The sequence below is a fragment of the Saimiri boliviensis genome, chromosome 10 (assembly GCF_048565385.1).
Source record: "Saimiri boliviensis isolate mSaiBol1 chromosome 10, mSaiBol1.pri, whole genome shotgun sequence".
Taxonomy (NCBI): Eukaryota; Metazoa; Chordata; class Mammalia; order Primates; family Cebidae; genus Saimiri; species Saimiri boliviensis.
This window is the reverse complement of record NC_133458.1, coordinates 91,514,221-91,538,701: the sequence shown is the minus strand read 5'-3', so window position 1 is coordinate 91,538,701 and position 24,481 is coordinate 91,514,221. Positions and strand designations below refer to the sequence as shown.

Genomic DNA, 24,481 nt, shown 5'->3' with positions numbered 1-24,481 from the left:
GGAATCATTGTGTTCAAATTTAGATACTGCCCTTCATGCCAGATGTTTTCAACAAATATTTAATGAGTGCTTACCTTGTGTCTGGCCTTGTTCTAGGTGCTAGATGAGATGTTTAGCGTTAAGATAGCAGTGATTTTTGTCACTGATGTATCTCCAGTTTCTTGAATAATATTAATACTTGGTGTCACTAAGTCTTTGTTGAATGAAAAAATATACAGGACACTGTGTTTGGTGGTCAGAGAACATACTCATGATGGATTCTGCCCTTAGAAGAGTGAATAAGTTGGAGAAGGAACCAGAAACCATGTTGTGGGAGAATGAGTGAATTAAATGGAGCTGTTGCCTGGAAAAAGGAAGGGTTGATTGAAGGAGGGAAGTTTATCATGTGGAAGAGAAATGATACTAGATTTGAAATGAAGTGTTTTTCTTTTTTATTTGTTACTTTATTATCAAGTGATAATATTATTTAAGATAATACAGGTGATAAACTCTACCCAAGACTTCATAATCAAGTAATCAAGTCTTGATTGGGGCTTGCCACCAAATGACCTGGCAGTGGCAGTTTTGGTTTAAGAATGCTGCTTTCTCAAATGCGAGAAAACACCTAGTCACGGAATCCATCAGGAAAAGAAAATTAGATGTTGACACCATTGGCCAGAATTATTGTTTTCTGTTTTGTGTTTTCTAAAATATTTCTTGACAATGATGTGGTTGTTCATTCATTTAAAATGTCACTATTAAAGCAAATGAGAAGGGCCTTATAGAGGAGTTATGCACTCTGCTAGGTAAGAAAAATACAAATACCATTTTGTGGCACAAACCTTTGGATAAAATAGTGCATACAGAAGAACGTTTGGCATTCCTTTTGAAAGAGAGAGGATGATTGGGTTTATTGAGATTTTAAATTCTTCAATATCACCAGGGCATTTTTAATACTTGAAGTTGTTTGCTAGTTTCACCACCATAGTTCCAGTAATGATCAGGTAAGTTTAATGCAAATGAGAAAATAGAGGTCTTGCTGAAAGTCTCACAATAAGTTTAGGAGGTGTAAACAGCCATAATTGTAACCAGACATCTTAATTTAGAATACAAAGAATCCAATGATCTCTTCAAGTCAAGATAACTTTTTAATCTTTGGTTTCTCCCTAATAAAAATGTTTTCTTAAGTAATTATTTTTTTACTTTAGACTGGAAAATTTTAAATTTCTTTCTTGGTTATTCTTTACTTATGAAAGGAAATTATTGACTTCTTATAGTCTCCTATCCACGCTAGGAAGACTGATTAAATAAAAGATTCTTAATTCAATTTTTATTGTCTCTTCCAGTTTGTGTTTAATCTGAAACATAAGGTACATTTCAGAAATTGATTTATCTGGTGGAGTACAATTACAAATATCAAGATTCAAAATGGACCAACCAAAGGCACATCTGTTTATGATATTTATTCTGGATAGTGGCATCTTCAGCAGTCCATTCCAATTTAGTTGTGTCATAGTGAAGATATAGTCAGCACCAGGGAACATGAAAGCTTTTCTTAGAGTCACATTTCCATTTTAGTAAATTCCACTTGCCTGATCTGTTTCAAAATTGAATCTGTTTTTTAGCATGACTCTAATAGGACATGGGTTTCCTTGGAGATATGTAGAGATACAGAATTATAGCGTTAACTTTGATCTTCTCTCTAGTTTAATGGAACTGTTCTTAGAAGAGTTTCCATTTTTTCTGCATACCTTTCTTAGAAAGGTATGCCATTATTTCAGTCATTAAAATATCCCACCAAAGCAAATACAGAAACTATGCAGGTAAGATTTGAGGTGATAAATCTCAGGTTATGAACATGGTGCTTGATTGCAGGGATGATTTCGGAGGTCAGGATGGGGATTAGGGGAAATGACTGCTTTTTCAAGTATCGCTCCAGATAGACTTTTTAGAAGGAAAGACTGTGGATCAGTGTACCTGGCAAATACCAATCCTAGTGCCAGCAATTTAAGTTCATATGACTGTGGAAGGAGACCTAGCATGTACCTGATATTTTCCTGCTCGTTAATAAAATAAGAGAAAAAGGATTCTGCATTCTCAACTGTAAAATTCTGCATTCTCAACAGAGATGTATAGAGGGAGCCTAGGAGGGAATTCATGACACCTTGTTCAGAATTGAGCCTATTTGTTTTTTAAAATATTGTGTCACTTGTCCTCTAGGTGATGACAAATACAGGCATGCCTTGCTATGCTGAAACTTAATCCATGGAAATGAAACCAGTGTTCATCATTCATACATAATGGGACTAATCTGACATAAATACTTGATAACTATGTTCGCAGTCTTCAGGCTGTTTTCTTTAGTCGTGCATTTCAGCAAACATGTACTCAGACTATTTACATCTGTGGGGATCCATAGGCCCCCTTTCTTCTGCTTCATTTTTGTCTGCCTTGTGTTTTTTAAATGTCATATCAGTGAATCTGTTGATAACACCAGCTTAGGCTTCACAGAGGGCCAAGAACCTGGGACCTAGGAATATCATGAATGGGTGTGTCATCCTGCACCAGAATCTTTGGAGGAGGCCCAGCCTAGAAGCTAGAAACCATATTTGTTATTTTTGTATTGGAATGAAATAACTAAATGAACAGACTGAAATGTTTTTTGTCCTTCCTTTAAACCTCTAAGGTACAAGCAGATGTATACAGTCTGTCTCACAGCTTGAGTATCCTTGTCTCATTCACTGTGTCATGACTGGCTGTGATGTGACCTAGAGTATTGCGGAATGAGAGGGTCAGATTCTTCAGCATGAATCTAGCTAGTGTGCTGGGCATGGCACTGCACCAGGACAACCATGGAAGGGATGTAAATTAGTTAATTCATGAACCCCTGGGTTGCTGTAGCCAGGAGAGACTATAGTAAGGACTTGATGATCTATGGCATAACAACATGGGAAAACTTTCTGAGGTTCCATTTTACCTGGGCATTTCTTCTAGCCCTGGGCTGGTGTTCTGTTTGAAGCCAGAGTGAGATCGGCCTTTGCAGGTGGACATTGCCATAGCATCTTACCTTTGCAGAAAAAGCAATAGTACTACTCAGCTCTTTAATTTACGGTGTCACACAGTTGTTTGTAATGTAGTCTCTTAATCACAGTTGTGAAATCTGAATAGTGACAGGTTTTGGGCTTTTTGTGGAGCTCATTTGATGACAGAGTTTGCCCTGCCCTGCCATGAGGCTATTCATGATTATTATCGCACTTGACAGGGATGTTCATACATGCAAAAATATCAGTGTGTTTGACTGTGAGGTGCTGCTCTAAGCTCTGCTGGAAGTGTTATAAAATATATGACATGTGTATCATATTACCTTCAAAAAGCCATTTTGAATATTCCTGGCCTTGAAGGTTTCAGAAAAGGAACTGAAGACTTGCACCTAACAAGAAAAATGGCCATCACCATAGAAACACAGAAGCTTTCATACTTTGCATTTATCCTAAGTTAATATTTTAGGGACTAAATTCTCTACGGTTGAGTAGATGAGACCTGATACCAGGATATCCATATTCTGTTGGTGATCAGTGTGGAGCGCATGGATTATCATGGGACAGAGAAGAGGCCTGTGAAGGATCTAAATCCAGGAAACAACAGAAGCAAAGTGTCTGGAAAGGTGCCAGACAGACATGCTTCAGGCACTCCTGGCTCTAAGTGCACTTAGTGCCGTGGTCAGACGTTGGGGTTCTTAGCTGTATTTAGAACTACAGGTTCATTATATTAGTTGTATAAAAGAATACCTATGCTTAGGTTGACTATTAAGTAAATTTGGTTTAGTTCATTCCATATTGTATGAATTCCAGTTTTCAAGTAACCCCCCCCCCCGTTTCCTTATAAAGTTCTGAGGTTAAAAAAAAAAGCATCTTGAGATATTTTTAAGGGAAGACTTCTTGAGTGAGTCAGACACAACATTTCTGGTGGTGCCCAAAGTATTGGAGCCGATAGGCAGTAAGCGTTACAGAACAAAACTTCTGCTGGATTATATGTTACAAAGAGAGATGTGAGCAAAACACAGCCCTGGGTCCTTAGAAAGACACTGAAGTTTGGATACGGATAACTATGCAGCCTGTCTGCCCTGGCTTGAATTGCATTTAGGATAAGTGGAGTAAAATGTGAGAGAGAGAGGGGGAAAGGAAGGTTGGGTTGGTGCTTGGTGTATAGTTGGGCTTCATGTTGTACATCATTTGTTCACAAGTTTGGCATTTAGAATTCCATGCAATGATGTATTATACTTCAGATAACTAAATATGTTATTTTATGCTAAGTTAGAGAGCTCTTTTACTAGGTGTGATTATGGTCAAGTGGAGAACGGATTGCCATTTCTTGATTTTTGTGGCAGGAATACTCTGACCCATCTTACGGGATGCAGGTGCTATAAGAGCTTGAAAGTTAGTGCTCTGGGTGAGGAGTCACTGCAGGTCTTTGCATAGAGAGGAGTAATCAAAGAGATGCTTCAGGAGGATTCAGTTGGCAACTGTGTGTGGCATGGTTTGTGGAGAGAGCCCACTATACCTTAGAAAGCTAGGTAGGAGCTATTGTAGTCATGTAGGCAAGAGATGATAATTGCTACCTAAACCTGGCAAGTAGCAGTGGGAGTAGAAAGGGGGGAAATGTTGGGAGCAGAGACTTTAAGGAATATCCTAAATGCATTGGATTCATCTCCACTTTTCTCATTTTATTCCTCCAGGGCTCTTCTAAATTGATAAGAAGAAAGACCCAATTAGGAGGAGTTGTCTGATAATAGACTGGAATTTTTAGGAGTTTTCCCATGGTTCAGGGCAACATTTTTAATGCATATGTGAAAGGTCATCTCCCTGAAACTACTGCTAAGGCGAATGGAATTCTCCTTAAAAGAAAGAAATGTTAAGAAGATGATGTGGGAGGTGTGAGCTTTGGTATGATTTTATGATTTTAATATTTACAGAACCTTTTGCTGTTTTGACACACCTTTTCCCATTTTTTTTTTTTGTAGCAGCTATTCCAAACCTTTATTATTCTCTTCAAGCGTACAACTTTCTTTCACAATCTCGTTCTCACCATTTGAACTTGTTTTAATTTCATCTGGAAATAGAAGTCATGAGGAAGAAATTCTCCCAACTTTATTTTTATTTATTTATTTTTATTTTACTTTAAGTTCTGGGATACATGTGCAGAACATGCAGGTTTGTTAGATAGGTACACATGTGCTACAGTGATTTGCTGCACCTGTCAACCCATCATTTAGGTTTTAAGACCTGCATGCATTAGGTATTGATCCTAATGCTCTTCGTCCCCTTGTCGCCCACCCTCCTAACTTTAGTTACAGCCTCCTGTTACTGATTTTTTTCCCCCTTCTCAGTGAGTGAACTAGGCTATTTCATTCTAAATCTTCACTGTCTCCCAAGGCCTTTGATGACATTTTGGCCTGTCTGTTAATGTTTAATACTGTTGACTATTAGGATGATTTTGGCTGCAAGTAATGGAAAACCCAAATAGATGAAACTACATTTAAAAAGTCTGAAATAGGGGCAATTTCAGAGTTGCTTAATTCAGTGGTTTGATAGTGTCCTCAAGGACCCAGTTTCTTTAGTCTTTTCTCCCTGCATGGAACATGTTAACTTTTTGTCTCCTGAACTTTCCCTAGGGTTCCATTGGCCAGGATTGTTTCAGATGCACTTGCCTAAGCCAATCAATAGCAAGGGGAAATGAGGTTACCTGATAGGTTTAGAATTATTAAGATTTACAGCTAGGGTTGGGGAGGGGCCCAGGCTCTCCTCAAGCACATAGCTTCCTAACAGCTGAACAAAATTGGAATTCTTGTTAGCCAAAAAGCAGCACAGGAGAATGGCTGCTGGGCAGACAATTACCAGTAGCTTCCACCTCCTCCATCCTGAAAGACTTTGCTCCTTTGGATTATGGACAATGATTTTCTTTCTTCTTTGAATATTCTTGACGTCTTAGTTTCCTTCATTGACCTTTTCTCTTTCTTTCTCTTAAATATTACGTTTCCTGGGATACTTAACTCACCATCTCTTTTTGTTCAATGCTGGTTCCTTGGGCTGTCTTAACTGTTCCTATGATTTAATCTGGTATCTCTTTGCCAAAAATTCTTAAATCTTTATTTCTACACCAAGTCCTACTCCTTGCGCTCCTTCCTTTTGTTCTTGTGTTCTGCATCTTAATTAATCACATCATTTACTATGTCAAATAATATTGTCTTCCATTGTGTACTTTTTCCTTAGTAACAATCTTATTTTTCTTTCTTAGCCACATCACAGTTTTTCTGTCAAAAAACGAAACATATCAAACAAAAATTTTTCCTTGCAGCTTGTTATGGCCGTGTGACTGAGGTCTTGCCTGTGTATGTTACATAGGAGTATTGTATAGAACTTCTAGGAAGCCTAACAAAAAGAAAACTGTTCAGCTGGGAGGTATACCCTTTTACCCATCAACTTTTCCTTCTTCTGCCCTTCAAATTTGAGAGATAACTAGAGTTTCAGAAGCCATCTTGGACCTTAAGGAGACCTTGAAAATTGAAACTGGGTTAGAAGGATGTTGGGTCATTATAACCATGCAGCTGCCGTACCTACCTGTGGATTTTTATATGGCAATGTATTAGTTCAGGCTGCTATAACAAATACAATGAACTGGGTAATTTATAAACAATAGAAATGTGTTGCTTACAGTTCTGGAGACTGTGAAGTCCACCATCAGGGCTCTGGCAGATTCAATGTCTGGTGAGGGCTCTTTGCATCACAGATGATGCCTTCTATATGTCCTCATGTCGTGGAAGGCAAGACAGCTCTCTGGGCTCTTTTTCATAAGGTCATTAATTCCATGCAAGTGGGGAGGCCTCATGACCTAATCACCACCCAAGGACTCCACCTCCTAATACTATCATCAGGTTGGTGATTAGATTTCAGCATACCAGTTTTAGCGGGACAAAAACATTCAGCTCATAGCAGCAAATAAGCCCTTGTTTACTTAGACCACCATTTGGAGATGAAGAGGAAGCATCTTATTGGTTGCAATTAAATGTAGTTCCTAACAGATATTTCTACTTTTGTTACTCAAGCAGAACACTCCATAGTTTTCTTCTCTGTCCTTCACTGTCCACATCCTAATTCATGGATTATACTTTGGAAATAGCTCTTGATTCTGGAAACATAATCTAAAACCAGAACAAGAATATCATTTCTACACTCATAGATTTGTTCAAATTAAATAGTTTGATTATAGCAAGTATGGGCAAAGTCATGTAAAATGAAAACTCATGTTTTATTAATGGGAATATCATTTGGAACAACCAGTTTGGAGAATGATTTGGTAATAAGTAATTATTTAGTTTTAAGGTGTTTCATGGTTTATGCCTTATAGCACTATAAGCCTGCAGTTCTATTTCCAGGTATGTAAAAGTGTGGCACAGGTATTGGGACGTATTATATATGTTCTGTTCAGTGCTGTATTGTTTGTTAGAGCAAAAAAATTGGAAGCAAACTAAATGTCCATGAGTGAGATGGACAAATAACTATAGTGGATTCATTAAATTAAATTCTGTAGAGCAGAAAGAACTGAAACTATATGTATCCTTATGGGTAAATCTTAAGAATAATGTTGAACAAAAGAGTCAAGTTGGGGATTATATACAGAATGATACCGTTTATAATAGTTAAATAATTGAAATAAAAATTTACTGATATGGTTTGGCTGTGTCCCCACCCAAATCTCAGCTTGAACTGTTGTTCCCATAATCCCCACATGATGTGAGAGGGACCTGGTGGGAGATAACTGAATTATGGGGGAGGTTCCTCTTATCTTGTTCCTGTGATAGTTCTCAGTAGATCTGATGATTTTATAATGTAAGGGCATTTCCCCCTTTTGCTTGGCATTTCTCTCTCCCGCTACCATGTGAAGAAGGACATGTTTGCTTCCCCTTCTGCAATGATTGTAAGTTTCCTGAGGCTTCCCCAGCCATGCTGAACTGTGAGTCAGTTAAACCTCTTTTCTTTTATGTCTTGGATATGTCTTTATTAGCATCATGAGAACAGATTAATACAGTATCCTTTTCTGTGACAAATGCTGTTGCTGCCTCTACTCAGGACCTTATCGTTTTTCACCTGGTATATAGCATTAAGAGCTCAGTAATTGATTTTCCTATTCCATTCTTTCCATTCCAACTCACTTTTGATACTGATAGCAATCTAGTCCTCTGTTTAAAAGCCTTTGAGTTTCCTACTGCATGTAGGATAATGCAGGCAAACTTTTATCACGGTATTCACGATTGTTTCCAGGATCATGTCCCTTCACACCTTCCCTAATTTGTACATACCTGTTCTCCAGCAGGTCCTCAAAGTCTTTGTGCCTGCAGGCAGTCTCTGTGACTGGAGTGACTCTTTCCCTTATTTTCATTTTCTCTTTGTCACCCAGCAAAGGCCCACATAGAAGGTTTCAAGGCCCACAGCCAGGGTCCTTCCTTTCTCAGAGTTATTCTGCTTTCCCACTTCTAAACAGAATCGGCTGTTTTCTTCTCCATATACTTTGAGGATATTATTCTCATTGGTGGTATAAGAACTTGGCTTACCATATAGCGTTGCAGTTTTGACTTTGTTAAGAGCAACGATCTTTGTCTTGTGCATGTTAAGGTCTTGGAGAACCTTTGCATAATTTCAGCACATAGTCTGTGGTCATTAAAGTTTATATTTGAAGAATATATTCATGTTTGTGGATTGTGAGAGGAAAAGCTCGCCCTAAGTGACAGCCTGTATTCAGTGTCTCAGTTTCCTTTGAAATACTCACATATGTTCTTACATACTCACTGAGCTTCATGGGGAAGGACTTTTTAAGTTTATCTTTTACTGGAACCAGTAACTTAAGATCCCTTCATTATGAAGTTGATATAGTTGTGTTTTAGAGGAGTGATACACAGGATCGTACTTTTCAACCAGAAGAAATCTTAAGAATGAATTCTTTTTTTTTTTTTTTTTTTTTTTCCCAGGAAACAGCTGGAGTAAGGAATGAATTCTTGATAAAAGTGGTTATAAAAAAAGATTCCTGGCCGGGCGCGGTGGCTCAAGCCTGTAATCCCAGCACTTTGGGAGGCCGAGGCGGGTGGATCACGAGGTCGAGAGATCGAAACCATCCTGGTCAACATAGTGAAACCCCATCTCTACTAAAAATACAAAAAACTAGCTGGGCGTGGTGGCGCGTGCCTGTAATCCCAGCTACTTAGGAGGCTGAGGCAGGAGAATTGCCTGAGCCCAGGAGGCGGAGGTTGCGGTGAGCCGTGATCGCACCATTGCGCTCCAGCCTGGGTAACAAGAGCGAAACTCCGTCTCAAAAAAAAGAAAAAAAAAAAAAAGATTCCTTCTTTGAGAATACACAGTACATATCTTTTTTGGGTCTTTTTTTCTGCTTTATTAAAGTAACTCATACTCATTGCCAAATAAATGCCAGAATACATAAAATAGAATTTTTAGAAGAAAATTAAATGTTGGTGTTCCCTCCACTCCACCCATGGGGACATAGAGACATATTATGTGAGAATTGAATCACTCTATAAATTTTGTTTTGTAACTTAAAAAAAATGTGTCATCAATCAATAGATCTTTATCATCATTCTTTTAAAATATAAGCATACTTTATAATCTAAATTGTATACATCTGAAGTATATGGCCTAATCACCACCCAGGTCAAGATATAGACCATTTCAAGTACTGCAAAAAGTTCCCATGTAGTTTTCTCTGTGGTGATGGACAGTTCTGTATCTTGTTTGTGGTGGCAATTACATAAACATATATGAGATAAAATTTTATGGAAATATATACAATACATATATATACACATACACACAAAATGAGTACATGTAAAAATTGGTGAGTTTCTGAGTAAGTTCTGTAGCTTACTATAATCTGCGTAAACTTTGTAGCCTAATTAATTGTATTATTGTGCCAATATTAATTTCCTGGTTTAGTTTTTTTTTTTTTTTTTTTTTTTTTGAGACAGAGTTTCACTCTTATTGCCCAGGCTGGAGTGCAGTGGTGTGGTCTCGGCTCACTGCAACCTCCGCCTCACAGGTTCAGATGATTCTACTGCCTCCATTTCCCAAGTAACTGGGATTAAAGGCATGCACCCCCATGCGCAGCTAATTTTTTTTTTTTTTTTTCATTTTTAGTAGAGACGAACTTTCACCATCTTGGCCAGGCTGGTCTTGAACTTCTGACCTTGTAATCCACCTGCCTCAGCCTCCCAAAGTGCTGGGACTACAGGTGTGAGCCACCGTGCCTGACAATTTCCTGTTTTGGACTGTACTTATATATAAAATATTACTATTGGTGGGTGCTGAGTGAAGAGTACACTGGACCACTCTGCACTATTTTTGCAACTTCTAGTGACTCTATAATTATTTCTTTAATTAAAAAACCTCCCTCGTGCTTGTTTTATCATTTTAATGGACGTCTTATAGTTGTACTATACATTATTTATCCAGTTTTCTCTCCATTGAGATGTTTTCCTGTTCTTTGACTAGTACAAACAACCTTGTGATGAGCAACCTTGTATATATGTCTTGAAAGGGGCTTAAAAAAGGAAAAGCCACTAAAGGTTCGTGTGAGTATTTTAAATGGCTACATACAATTTTTAAGAAAATGCATTACATAAAATGAAACAAATCCATGTGGTAGAAATAATTAAGTATATTGAAGAAATAAATGCCCCCAGAAAGAAGGCATTTCAGCAAAATTATGATTTCTGGCTTTTCCATCTGCCTGTTGCCAAAAGTCCAAGGGTGTTGAATCTCAAGCCAAGGAATAGAAGACATAACTGAAAGCTGGCCTAATTCGAACCCATGTCATTACATTGCTTCTGAAGGGTGAAATATTTCTTGAAAAGATCCTTTGAAAAGTAATGTGTATGGCAAACTCTATTTTACAGTCTTTATTTAAACGATAAAGCTGTCTAAGTAGTTATGCTAAGTTTCCTTGATATGGTTCTTCCTGATTTCTAATCCGATTTCGAGAAGACCAGCTTGCATGTCAGGCTTCTTGAAAGCCTGATGTACTTTGTGCTACTCCCTAGTGGTTGGCCAAAAGATAGATGTGTTTTTGGTAACACATGCATTATATGAGAGTTATTTTCCATCTGTGCACAGCAGGTACTCTCTTCTCTAACAGTAAATGAAGGTGTTTTGTTTGGTGGTGTTGACAGTGTTCAATTCACTTATGTTCTATTCCTGGCTATTATTGTGTCTTTGATCCGAGGAGCTCAGCTATCTGTGATTAAAGCTTAAAACTCAGACACAAGAAAGGATTATAATGAAAAGGTTATTGCTTCTGAGACATCCAGCAAAGCAGTCTTACACTTGTCAATAAGATCAGTGTTGAACATGCCATATCTGTGTAATATTTGAATAAAAATTTGTTGAGATGATTGATACTGGTGTTTTTCAAATGAGGCCTGTATTGAAGTGGTGAGATTTAATTTTACACGTAAAAGACTGCTCCAATATAACCTTATTTTCCATCGTTTACAAGCTTTAACTCTTGGCTCCAGCTGAGAAAATTAACTTTCTCTCAGATTCTCATTTTAGAGCTATTACACACATGGCCTGTCTGTATTCTTAAACTTTACTTTTCTCATTTCATCTGTGGAGGTATTCATAGACTAAACTGATTTAATGCCAACAAATCTTAGTATTTTTTGTTTTACTCTTTCTATTTATGTATACTAAGTGATATAGCTCTTGTGTATCTATGTTTCACCGTATATTTGACTGAAATTCCAAATTTTGATAGCAAAAGCGGATAGTAACTTTGGGAATTACCCATTGGTTTGCTTTTCTCATAATTATTTAAATATAAATTTCTGATCAGAACTGAGAGCATAGGCAAATACTTGCCTCAGCTGGAGTTTAAGATAAATAAATAATAGAAATGCAAAATTTACACAAGCTTAAAGTTTTGCTCAGTTACTAGTTTTTCTTGGGAATGGAATCATAATCAGAAATATTAATGATTTAAGTGTTTTGCACAGTAGGGTGAATCTTGTTTGAGTTTTAGACTAGCTTGTGACTGTTAGTAAAGTTTTCTGGATATTTTTGTTCTCCTGATGTTGGGTTTCTTTTTACATATTCATAAACTTAAGATATTGTTATGCACATGAAATTATTCAGTAAAATTTGGGGACCAAATCAGAGTCCACTAAGAGAGAAAATGTTTTAAAGGGTGTTTGTTGGCAAGATTGCTTTTTACTTTCATGGACTGGTTCTTTTTTTTTTTTTGACTCCAGAACATGGTTAATAAATTGTCAAGCTGAAATGCCTCATATTTGACTGCCTTTTTGGGAGTTTGCAGGTGTCATTAATGATCTTTTCTCCCTTGAACACGTGTAATTGAATATCCCTGTCCTCTTTATTCCCTGTTTTAACCTTGAGCAGTGAACCCCCCTCTCAGCTGGGTCCCAGTTCTGCAGGCGTCTGTGTGCGTGGCCTGTTATTACTCTCTGAATCACTGCTGGCCTTATTAAACTATTTTGGGCAGCAGCCTTTCCATTCTCTGCCTGTGAACCATGAAGACTGGAGTTGTTGCAGCAGCATCAGGTCTGGTGTGGAATTTGAATACGGAGGAAAGACAGTTCACTGGTTTGTAACATGGCATTCTGCCTTACAGAACAGTGGGGGTCTGCCCACAGGGACCACTTTGAGTCTTGAAAGTTTTTGTTTGTTTTAAAAAGTGATCTTAGAAAGATTGTTTCTGAATGCTCAACATTTAAAATGCTTGAACATAAGGCAGTTTGGTCTTTTCCCCTGTCTTAGTCCATTTGGGCTGCTATAACAAAATGGCATAAACTGGAAGTTTACTTCTCATAGTTCTGGATGCTGGAAAATGCTAGATGGAAGTGCTGTTGGCTTTGGTGTCTTGGAGGCTCATTTTCTGGTTGGTTAGACAATGCCTTTTTGCTGTCCTCACAGGGTGGAAGGGACAAGGTAGCTCTGTGGGGCCTCTTTAAAAGGGTGTGTGTTAGTCTCATTCATAAGGGCTCTGCCTTCATGACCTAATCATCTCCCAAAGACCCCACATCACAGTGCCATCAAATTGGTGACTAGGTTTTAATGTATGAATTTCATGGGGACTTAAACACTCTCACCAGAACACCCCCTTTTCCCTTTCATTTTCTCTAGCAGTTTATGATCCTGGGTTGTGTTGGTGGTATTCTCTTGCTCTTGCACTCTAGCCTAACTCAGACCCCAGGGCCCACAGCTTGAACCTTGACTGGGAAAAGCGGCAAGTACACTGGATAAAGAGGTGACTTCCAGTCCGAAATGCCAGCATTCAGATCCCAATGATGGTGGACAAATATGACCTTGTTAAGCCTCAGTTGCCGAAGCTTTAAACTGGGACAAATGTGCCCATTCAGTTCTTATTAATTAAATGAGACATGGTTTATGGGAAAACTGACCACTGATTTAGACCGGTCTGTTAGGGAAGGCCCTCTGGCCTTTGTTAAGGAGACATTATCATTCATCTAGTCTACATGTTTTATAGTTCAGTCACTGAGACCCAAAGGTTATGTTTTCCCAATGACACATAGTCGATGTGGGAGGAAGAGAGCCCAGGTTTTCTTACTCCTAATGTTTTTCCATTAAACCTTAGCTTCCCCATATATTGCTGGCTCAGGACCACATTTGAGTCAGTCTCAGTCTTGTTGATGGACATGTTTGTTGTTCGTCAGAAAATGCTTTTTTCGTATGCTATTGCTTACTTCTCTTTATTTCCTTACATCCCCTTCCTTTGTCTTTAAGGGAAGACTATATTCGTCGTTGCCTGTTACTGCTATAGCAAATTAAGTTGCTTTACGCTTAAGTTGTTTAGGTTTATAGTTTGAGCCAACACAATTTTATTTTCTTACCGATCTGAAGGTCAGAAAACTAAAATCAGGTGTCAACAGGCATTGTTCCTTTGGGAGGCCCTTGTGGAGAATTCATTTCCTTGCTTTTTCTGTCTTTTAGAGGCCACTTGTTTTCCTTGGCTCATGGCCTCACATCACAACTCCTTGTCTTCCTCTGCTTCCATCATCACATTGCTTTCTACATCTCCTGCCACCCTCTTATAAGGGTCCTTGTGGTTAGATCGGACCTCCCAGAACAATCCAGGATAATCTCATCATCATATCTGCAAAGTCCCTTTTGCCATGTAAGGTACATTCAGTGCTTCTAGGGATTAGAATATGGATGTATTTGGGGACCATTATTCTGCCTACCACAGATAGACACCTGCCTTATAACCCAGAGTTCCCAGATTATCTCTTTTCACCTGTTGTTCTGAATTTTTTCCAAATTATGTCACATTTATCAGTCTGCTCGCAAACATTTTTGCTAGCCATTCACACTCCTCCCTCTGTGCCCCACAGTAAATACCTCCTTTTAGAAAAGACTTATTCTAGAGAGGGAAGGAACTGACACCACCCCCTCAAATGACTGTTCAGACTTTTTGGCTTACCTTGATGTTCAGGAAGCAATGGTTGGGAAATGGATGTCTGGGAGCATCTGTCTTCCCACAGCTTACTTTTTGCCTCTGAATATGTACTTCCTGTGAGAATGTTAAATAATTTTTGGAATTAAAAATATCATCTTCACATTCTGCCACGTATATGTATTTGACATTTGGATTGGAGAGAGGTTTGCCTTCTTGTTTTTGGATAGGTCAAGTTTGAATGAGGAAATCCCATTGATGAATTCATTTAATCAGAAGTCCTTCATCTCAACCTAGGTTCTTAAACCCTTAAAGGCTCCACAGAAGATTTTCAGAGCACTGGTCCTTGGGACCATGCAAAACCATATAATCATTTCTGGAAAGAATGGACCATAACTTTCATTAAATTTTTTAAGAGGTTAACCTGGAAAGGTTAATGACCAACTGAATTGATGGCTTTATTCTTCATTTCTCCCTTAGGTAAGAAGCCCTTGGAAGTACACTGCATATGTATTTTTAATCTGTGTTCTTTTTTTTTTAGAACACTGCAACTCAGTGTCCCCCATTCATACTGAAACAGACCTCCCAGTGAAATCCATGTCCTTTTTGCTGTCAGCAATACAGTTTCATGGGTTTTTAACTTTTGGGGGTGGGGCATGTTTTGAGATATCTTTAAAACAAGAGATGGGAAACCTTTGTTAACTGTAATCTGAATTTTTGGATAGGCAGTATATAATTAGTTTGTTTAGACAGGAATTGAAGATAAAAAGTGTTGCCTTTTTTCCCCCATATTCCCGCAAACACCAGATGTTTTATTTGTACATTTTTTTTCTTTTAGTGCGTATTTCTTTGGAACTGAAAAAACTAATTTCCTTCAGTTTTGCCATGCATTTCTCTCTCACCTTTGATCATTAGTTACCCTTCTTCTAACTCCTAAAGTTTCCTCATAAAGAATGTATGATGTTTTCCTTCCTTTATCATTAACTATGCCTTCACCTTTACTTTACCCTTACCTTGCTTTTTGAGAACCCAGAGAGGTGAAGACTAACTTTGGGGATTTGGTTGGTTTTCTTACATTGCTAGATATACAAGGCTGAGCAATTGTAAAGAGATATTGTATAAGCATAAGGCAGACTGTCAAATGAAATCCAAAGATTTGCCAGTTGAGTCACTCAGCAATTTAAAGCTTAGTGAGCAAAACACACATGACCAAGGATGATTACTTATGCTTTTTGAATCAGAAACATTTTACAAACAGATGCAACTTGGAATTAAGCTCAGATGACTATGAAAAGGATGCATTAATGTTCACATTAAAGATCATGATTTGGCAAATTAGCTTGCAAGCAACAGGCAAGAAGGGAGCCTTCCATTGAATGGAACTCCTTTCTTGATGGATTCTTATTCCTTAAAAAAAAGTGTGGTATTTTGGAGAGAATTATGGCATGAAATAGAATATATTATCATACAAATTCTCTTTGAAAACTGTGGGACAGTCTGTAAAAAATGCTTAACTATTATGAAAGTACTGAAAGTAATTTCAGTAAAACTCATTTATGTCCATTTTTATTTAATACATGAATTTAAGCCTTATATGGCCCAATTAACTGTTTTATCAATAGGGAAGAAATGAGGTGGGATAGTCTCTATAGCATTATGCAACTATTTAGTGACAAAGTTGGTGATAAAATTTAGGACAGTGACCCTGATACAGCAACCTTTTGGTATGCCACATTGCCTGTATTCCTTAGAATGAGGAAAAGGTTAATCACGGAATGAAACAGATTTCATACCTAAATTAAACTACAGTGAGGCACACCTGCATACCCATCAGCATGACTAAAATGTAAAAGACCGACAATAGCAAATGTTGGCTAAGATGTGGAGCAACTAGAGCTGCCAGGCATGGCTGGTGGGAGTATAAAGAGGTGCAGCCACTTTGGAGAGCAGTTTGGCAATTTCTAAAGCTAAACATACTTACCCTGCTCCTTTGGATTTACCCAAGAGAAAGGACTGTAATACAAATGTTAATAGCAGCTTGATTGTAACGACTAAAAACTGGAAACAACTCATATATTCATCAGCTGGTGAACAGATAAATTGTGGTATATTTTATACAAAAAAATGCTACTCAGAGCAAAAAAGAAGGTACCACTGATGTTAGCAAAAACATGGCTGAAACTCAAAAACACTACATCGAGGCAAAGAAGCCATAAACGAAAAGAGCATATTCTCTAATATTATTCCATTAATATGATGTCCTAGAACAGGTAAAACCAGATGATTTTGATAGAAATCAGAGGCATCAGGTTAGAGTTGACTGTAGAAGGCCGTGGGGGAGCTTTTTGGGTGAGGGAATGTTCTTTGAGGTGTTGACTGCAGGAGTGGTTACATAGGCGTATACATTTGTTCCAGACTTATCAAACTGTACACTTAAAAGGGGTGCTGTATTATCCCCTTCTGTTACTGCTATAAAGAAGTTAACAGAGTAATTTATAAAGAAAAGAGTTTTAATTGGCTCATGGTTCTGCAGGCTGTACAGGATGCATGATTGGGGAGGCCTTAGGACACTTACAATCATGGCAGAAGGCGAAGGGGAAGCAGGTACGTCTTAAATGGCCTGAGCAGGAGGAAGGGAGAGAAGGGGAGATACTACACACTTTTAAACAACCAAATCTCACAATAACTCACTCACTATCATGAGAACAGCACCGAAGGGGAAATTTATCCCCATGGTTCAATCACCTCCCACCAGGCCCACCTCCAACATTGGAGGTTACAATTTGGCATAATATTTGAGTGGGGATACAGACCCAAACCATATCAGGTGGATTTTATTTTATATAAATTACACCTCAGGAAGCATTTTTTTTTCTCTTTCTAGAAAGAAATAAGGTAGTGAGGAGCTAAGGTGTTGAACAGCAGAACACAGTTCGTATAAAGTGTAAAATATTTTTAGCATGCCATTGAATTTTCTGTGGTCCTATTTTCTCTCTCAAAACGGTAAACCTTCTATTACTATGCCCTTACCACTTGTCTGAGAACACAGACATAACTACAAGCAAGTGTATCACTGTGAAAAAAACTGAACAATCCTCCCATACACATTTTCATCAGCAAGTTTCTTCTGTGCCTGAGGATATTTTGCCAACTTCAGCAGTAATCATGAGAATCATTGAGAGCTTCAGTTATTAATTCTTCTTTAGTCACCAAAATTTTACTAGCCTAAGTATATATGCAAGTAAAATAATACCAAAATAATACCGCAAGAAATGCCAAGTGCTATTCTTTTCTCTAGGAGGAAGTTTAGAGGATTTGTAGACTGAGTAGCTTGGATTTATTGCCATATTCTCTGCTAAAAAGTCTAAAAATAAAAACGTTGGCATTAAAGTTGGTGTTCTGAGTCATATTTTAAGTCCTGCAAGCCTGTAGCTTAGAAAAATGCTATTCAGAAAACTCTAAACTGCACATAAAATATATCTTCGTTTTTGTCAATTCCCCTGCTGGCTTCTTTCTTTTGGATTTTCTGTCAGAGATAACTAGGACTAGAATTGAAGACATATGAATCCCCTTGAAATGAGTTCTAGATATAAGATGGAAGCAGCATTGCTTCTAACTGAGTCAGAGATCCCCAAGCACTTTCTCTTGTAGCATGCTTGAGGATGATTAAGTAACTCTTGGAACCCAACGCTCAGTACAAAAAATCTATTTGAATAAAAACTAGTGATTATGTCCATTCAAATTTTCTTCTGTTCAGTTCAAAATAATGCCAGCAATCTGTTTCTTAACGTATTGACCACATTGGTTTTACATGGATGCAATTATTAGTTCATCAAACATTTTTCAGTACCTATCATATGATGGGTATTTTGCTAGACAGCAGGATATAAAAATCACAGAGATGAGGTCCTGTCCTCCAGGAGCTTACAGTTCAGATAGGAAAGAAGCATGCGAGTATCTTTATTGTAATGGTGTTGCAATGTATATGCAAAGTATATACAAGGGCAGCTGGTGCATGCCAGCCTGGGAATGTTAGGCAGAAATTGACAAGAAGGCCTCATTTGAGCTACGACCTTACACAGTGGCCACTCTGCTGTGCCCACAGTGAGGGTGGGCATGGCTGCTACAAAGGTTTAGAGATAGTCTATAGAGAACTGCAAGTTTATTTGTGTGGCTGGATGATGAAATGTCAGGTGAAAAGTGGTGGGAATTGAGCCTTGTATATAACATAGAGACTTCCTCTTGCAAGCCTGTAGTCCTCAATCCTGTGCGTTTCAATAATTGGAACACTTTTTTTAAAAGTTTTTACCTGGATCCTGGGAACATTGAATTAAAATTTTCAGGGAGAGTATGTCCTGAGCATGTATTTTTCTTTAAATTGTCCATGGGTGATTCTGAGTTGCAGGTAGATGACCTCTTATTTGTAGGTAATGAATATCCACTGAATAAACTTGTAGGGGCATGACATGACCCTACATATTCAAACTGAAAACTGGAAAACTTTGTATGAAAGAGTCCATCTTATAAACACTGCTTCTATAAGTACAAAGATGTCATTATCGTTATCCTCAATTCAGTACACCTAAGGGGTCATTGTTCTAGACATAGAGAAACAATAGGATCCAGTTACCACGGCATACCAAGCCCTGTTATGGGAACTGCCTGATTGGAGTGTCCGCCTCTTCATCACACCATTGCAAAACTTAAGGCTGTTAAGATTTCAATTTCTAGCTAGGATCCTTTTCATGAAACAGGATGGACTTTATATTTCTAATTCCAGTTGTATCATCTTGTCTTAGTAGTGATCCATGGAAACTAACACTGCTATTCTGTTCAACCTTTTCCATATCACAGATCTGGGTGACATAAATATAGCTAGCCAGCCAACTCTCTTCACTCTAGCAACATTGAAATATAAAGGAGAAAGCTTGCTTTAAATGCACCATCAGTGAACCTGTCTCTATTCCTGCTTTTCTCTTGTATACAATTCAGTGATTCTGTCTGCTGCAGTGATCGAGAAAAGCAGTGAAATGTTCCAATCAAAATTGGAACTGCTGAATGCATGTTTAGCCCTGATAAACTAGAGAATACTTTTGCAGGGAAAGATTTATTCCTTAGGAGTTAAACTTGAAAGGAAAGCCGTCTTTGTAGAGTTCCTCTGAGACATTTCAGTGCCTCTTGCTTCAAGCAGGTCTGTCAACTGACTGCTTAGAAGAAAGACAGATTTTATTATTAAGTAAGTACCAGCAAGGAAAGATAGGGAAACTGTACTGGGTCTTTGAGTATTCAGGCTGGAATTGGGATATTTCTTCTTTGCGTGAAAAGGCATGTGGCTATATATTATTATAGGCAGACATCATTCCCCAGTGTTCCAAAAACTCAGACAACAATAACAAAGTCAGATGAGCATGCCCATGTCAGCCCAGAAGGCTAACCACCCACCCTCTACATGTGCTTCTGGGGTTGATATTGAAGGGGCTGACGGAGGTTTGTTGTCACAGCTATAGGTCTGTAAACAGTCTGCCAGGATAATTTCTTTTTCAGCTGTTGGCTTTTTAAATCCAACTCTGTGCTCATATACATGGTTTTTGAAACACCTAATTCTGTGGTCGTGTCATTTAGAAATCTTCAGTAAAATTTTTTGAATGTTAATTGTATGTGTAGTTCTATTGGGCTCTTACAAAGAACAGAAAGACTTACACAGATGATGAATTGCTATGCCTTCTCCCTTGTCTCCCTCGTGTATAAACACACAGAAAGAAGTGAAAAAGAGTAACAGCTAGATATAGTTGACTCTTACTATCTCTAAAGAAGGGAAAACAAGCACAACACCTGAGCTGGGACAAATCAGACTGCGAGGCAGAACCATGAGCCACTCTAGGTCTAGGTATCTTCAGAAAAGGGGAAACTTTTTGGGCATCTAACAGCCCTCTGATTACTATCAGAGTGGTGAGCTGGTAGACAGGCCTCAGGATGGCTAATTAAGTTGGAGATAATCGATGTCACCCAAACATTTAAAAATGAAATTGGCTGTCTTAGGAAGTAGTGAGTTGCCCATCAGAGTATCAGCAGCCATTACTCAACCTTGTACGAAGTGGACAGGCATTGAGGAAATGTTCACTGAGTCAATGTCACCATGACAATACTGGGAAAAAGCTTAGCCAGATGATGGCAATGATTTTTCTATTTTTATTTTTAATTCAGTTTGAGAGCAGATATTGCTTATTAACTGACCGGCTTAGAAAAATAATCATGGCAGACACCTTAGTTCATTCTTCTAATAAGCCTATTGATCTGGTCCGTTCTGTTGCCAGCATCTCCACCTTCTACAAAATAGGTGCTCTTTTTCTTCATTTCACCTCATGGAGAAGATAATTTGAGGGGCCAGAAGTTATTTGCTTCTTTGAAGTGTTTTCCAACAGTATAGATCTCATGAATCAGATCCTCCATGCAGGTGATGCCATATTTACCAAGAGATCGAGCAATCAAAGTGTTACCTGTCAAAGCAATTTGCTTCTTAGCAATTTTGCCATTACCAGACTTACAGATGAGTTCATTTACTGACTTCACTTTTGGAACCCCCATGCAATATATGGCTCCACAATCCTCAGCATGTTATTTGAAGCCTTGTTGAGTTTCACAAAGGTTCCATTGAAGATGTGACGAAGGGAAAGAAGCTACAACACCTTTCAGACCTTCGGGCTCACACCGTTGATACCTTTGATCCTGATGACAAGCACCAATTTGGGTTCTTTAGGTGTTTAGAAGTTGCTGGCTTTTCTTGACATCCTTGCCATTCCTATTTCAGTTCTGTACATCTGCCTGTATTCCTTGTGATAGTGCTTCATTTCGTCATCGATAAGCTTCCTCCTTGCCTTTCGTAGCATCTTTTGGGCAAACTTCTTTCTCAGGCGCTTGATCTTCAGCCCTGCAAAATTCCTTCACTTTTTCTTAAGGGTTTCTGGCACAGCAGGAGCCTTCTTTTTCTCTCCACCTTCTACACCCTCCATGGTTCCAGCTGGAAAAAGAGGGTTGGTAATTTTTAGAGCCAGTTCTGTGTAGGAATCCATACTGGGTGTTATAGCAATAGGAAAGTCACAAGTACAAAAGTGTATTGGGGATAGACTCTTACTAATTTTTCCCTCTTTATTCTATTTTTTAAGTAATTAAATATATCATTTTGAATATATTCTCATTATGAAAATGTTGAAAATACAGAGAATGTATAGTGGAAGAAAAAATCTCTGCGTTGCTACCCAAATGTAGCCTCCTGTCATCTCTATTTCCTTGTGATCTTTATTTTCAATGTACATTTTTATATAGTTCTAGGTACTTTTATAGTTAGCATTTTTCTCTTAACCATAAATATTTTTAGAGGTGATATTATTCACCACATGAAATAAATGTATTCTGGTCTAAATTTGCTGAACTTTTCTTCTACTATTGGACATTGTGGTTGTATATACTTTTTTCCTATATACAACCAATGATTGAGTCCAAAGATAGAATATTTTATAGAATTTTGATAGTGATAGCTAAGTAGGTTTCCCAGATATTTTTATTTGTTTATCCACAGTACGTGTCAACATTGCCAGTCCTTCTCCTCTCACTGGGTGTTGATATTTAAAATTGTTTTTCTAGATTTCTTAAGTGAGAAACAGACTGGATCAGGTAAGAGAGGGTTTATTGAGTGATGCACGGGGCAGCTCTCAGAGCCCCTGGCAGGCAGCAGGAAGCACCGCTGTGACGTGGGAGGGCATCCCACTCTGAGGACAGAGCCCTATGAGGATCTCCCTTCTCCCAACCCAGGCGCCTGCCCCACTCAAGCTCCCTATCTTACTGGTCTCCTTTGGGTTTGCGTTACTTTGCCTGCCTCTGTCTCATTGCATGCGCATGCTGTCTGTCCGCCTGTCTCTGTGCCTCACACTGTGCATTTATCTGGGACTCTTGTCTGTCAGTCTCTCTTCTTCTCTTTTAGTCTCTCCATCTCTCTTTCTGCCCCGCCGTCCCATTCTCATCCCTGCTTGCCCCACTTATGGTTAAAAATAGCAGCCCTGGTAGTCCTGCTCATCTACTGAGTTAGTTCATTGGTCTTCAGAGTCTGTCTAGGTCACTGTGTGTCTAGCTTCCAAATTCTTCCACATTCTAAGGAAGGGAATCTGGTTGTCTTAGCTAGGTCAGCACAGTGGCAGCCCTTGGTTGGGGTTACTCCAGTGGCCTGGGAGACATGAGGCACAGACCTGGATGCTGATTCCCACCCTGAGAGTGGAAGATGCTGGTTTTAGGAATAGGTTGCTGAGGAGTGGAGATACTCTTCTAGCTCTGACTTCACAATTCCTGAGGAGTTCCACTCTGTAGGGAGAGGTCAGCAGGCATGCTTGGGCTCCTCTGTGGGCCTAGGGATGGCCCTTTCTAGTTAGATAACCTATCGTGATTGATGGAAACTATTTTCTAGGATTAGATTTACTGTTCTGAACTTGAGGAAGATTTGCTTCATTTGTTCCATCTCTGATTCTGTGTGTGTGTTGGGGTTGGGGAGGTATGTGGTAGTTACAGTGTAGAGTGTCTCTGATGGTAATGCTTGTATGTTTTATTCTTATTCTTTTCCTTTATTTTTTCTCCCAAAACTGTAAGCAAATGTGCTTTTTTGTTTGTTTGCTGCATCAACTCTAAGGTGATAGCTTGCTTTGGAATCAGAATTAGCCCTGTGGTTCTCCCTGAGAGAGTGATCCCACTTTTGCCAAGAGAGAGGGGATGGGGGGACAGGGTTGGACAGAGATCCTTGACCTGGAAACCTGAAGCAAGACTTGGTTTCCAAGGCAAACAGCAGGGTTCATAGCAAGACTGTGAGTCAGAAGCAGGTGGTCAGGCTAGAATGAGGTTAGACTGAGGACCAGGGCAGAGCTGGCCACTCTGTGGAAGTCACAGGACAACCAAGAGAGGGCACAGGGAAATAAGGGAAGGGCTAGGGAGAGCAGCCTGTCATTTTTATGCACTTCCCAGCTCTCACTTGCGGTTTACTGTAATGATGAATTACATAGTGCCTTTTATGTAATTGTTGAACGAGAAAGGCATGTTTGTAGAACCAAACTCTAAAAGCACCACGGTATCCACTGAAAACTTAATTTCCCTCCCACCCTGGTTATTCAGCCGTACAATTCTCTTGAGAGGGAATTGTTCCCTGGTTGAGAATATCTAGGCACAAGAAGCAGATTTGCTCAAAGTCACATTGCTGGCAACGACAAGCCACCTTTCTAACACCAAAGTTTGTGCTCTCCCCAGTCCACCTCACTGCGCTCTATTAGGACTTCTTGAAACATAGTCCAGACAATGCAGTGTTTGTGGATAGTTTGTATTTTTAAACTTATTTCCTATTTCTCACCTAAATGATGTCTTTTCTGAGGCCAGGTCAATCCTGTGAATCCCCATCACACTGTATGTAAATTACTTTACTGTATTTAAAAAGTAAGTTGCAGTCACAATACTAACAATGTTAGAAGTCCAGAGATTCCACAAGTGATTCTGAGGTAGCTGCTGTGTGCCAGCCTCTTGGCTGGATGTGGGACATAAAGGTGGTGAAAAATTGAATTTGTATTGGTTGTAGATGTTGAGAAGCTGCCAAAAGTAATGAATCTAGTTTTCCTAATCTACTTTTCATGCGTCTTCCCTATAAAATGTGTTTTTAAAAAATCTAGCAATTTGGCTTTTTGTGAGAATGTAGTACTTCATTGGAAAGTTCTTAAAAATCCCATAATGTGAGCTCTTGTTTGTTTTCTTTTCCAAATTAGCAGAATTGTACTGAGATTAGAACTTTGGGAGAGTAGCAGGAAGCCACAGGTCCTTCCAGGCTTAGAGATCCTTTGTGAAGGATTTGTATGTCTCAGTGGGAGTAGGATGGGATTCCCAGTGTGGACCATGCCCTGTATTTGCTCATCAGTTTAGAGTACCTGAGAGGTACCACAGAGGGTAGAGAGTCTTGCTATTTCCTGCTGCTGCAGCTAGGATGCTG

The 24,481-nt window shown here is 38.8% G+C and overlaps 1 protein-coding gene and 1 pseudogene across 6 annotated transcripts in view; one reads left to right on the top strand and one right to left on the bottom strand.

The window, feature by feature from the left end:
• The window catches only part of OSBPL3 (oxysterol binding protein like 3), a 200,163-nt gene that overhangs the window by 36,414 nt on the left and 139,268 nt on the right, over nt 1–24,481 (top strand). The gene's annotated exons all lie outside the window — the stretch shown is intronic.
• On the bottom strand, nt 20,737–21,482 carry LOC101043986 (large ribosomal subunit protein uL30 pseudogene; annotated as a pseudogene).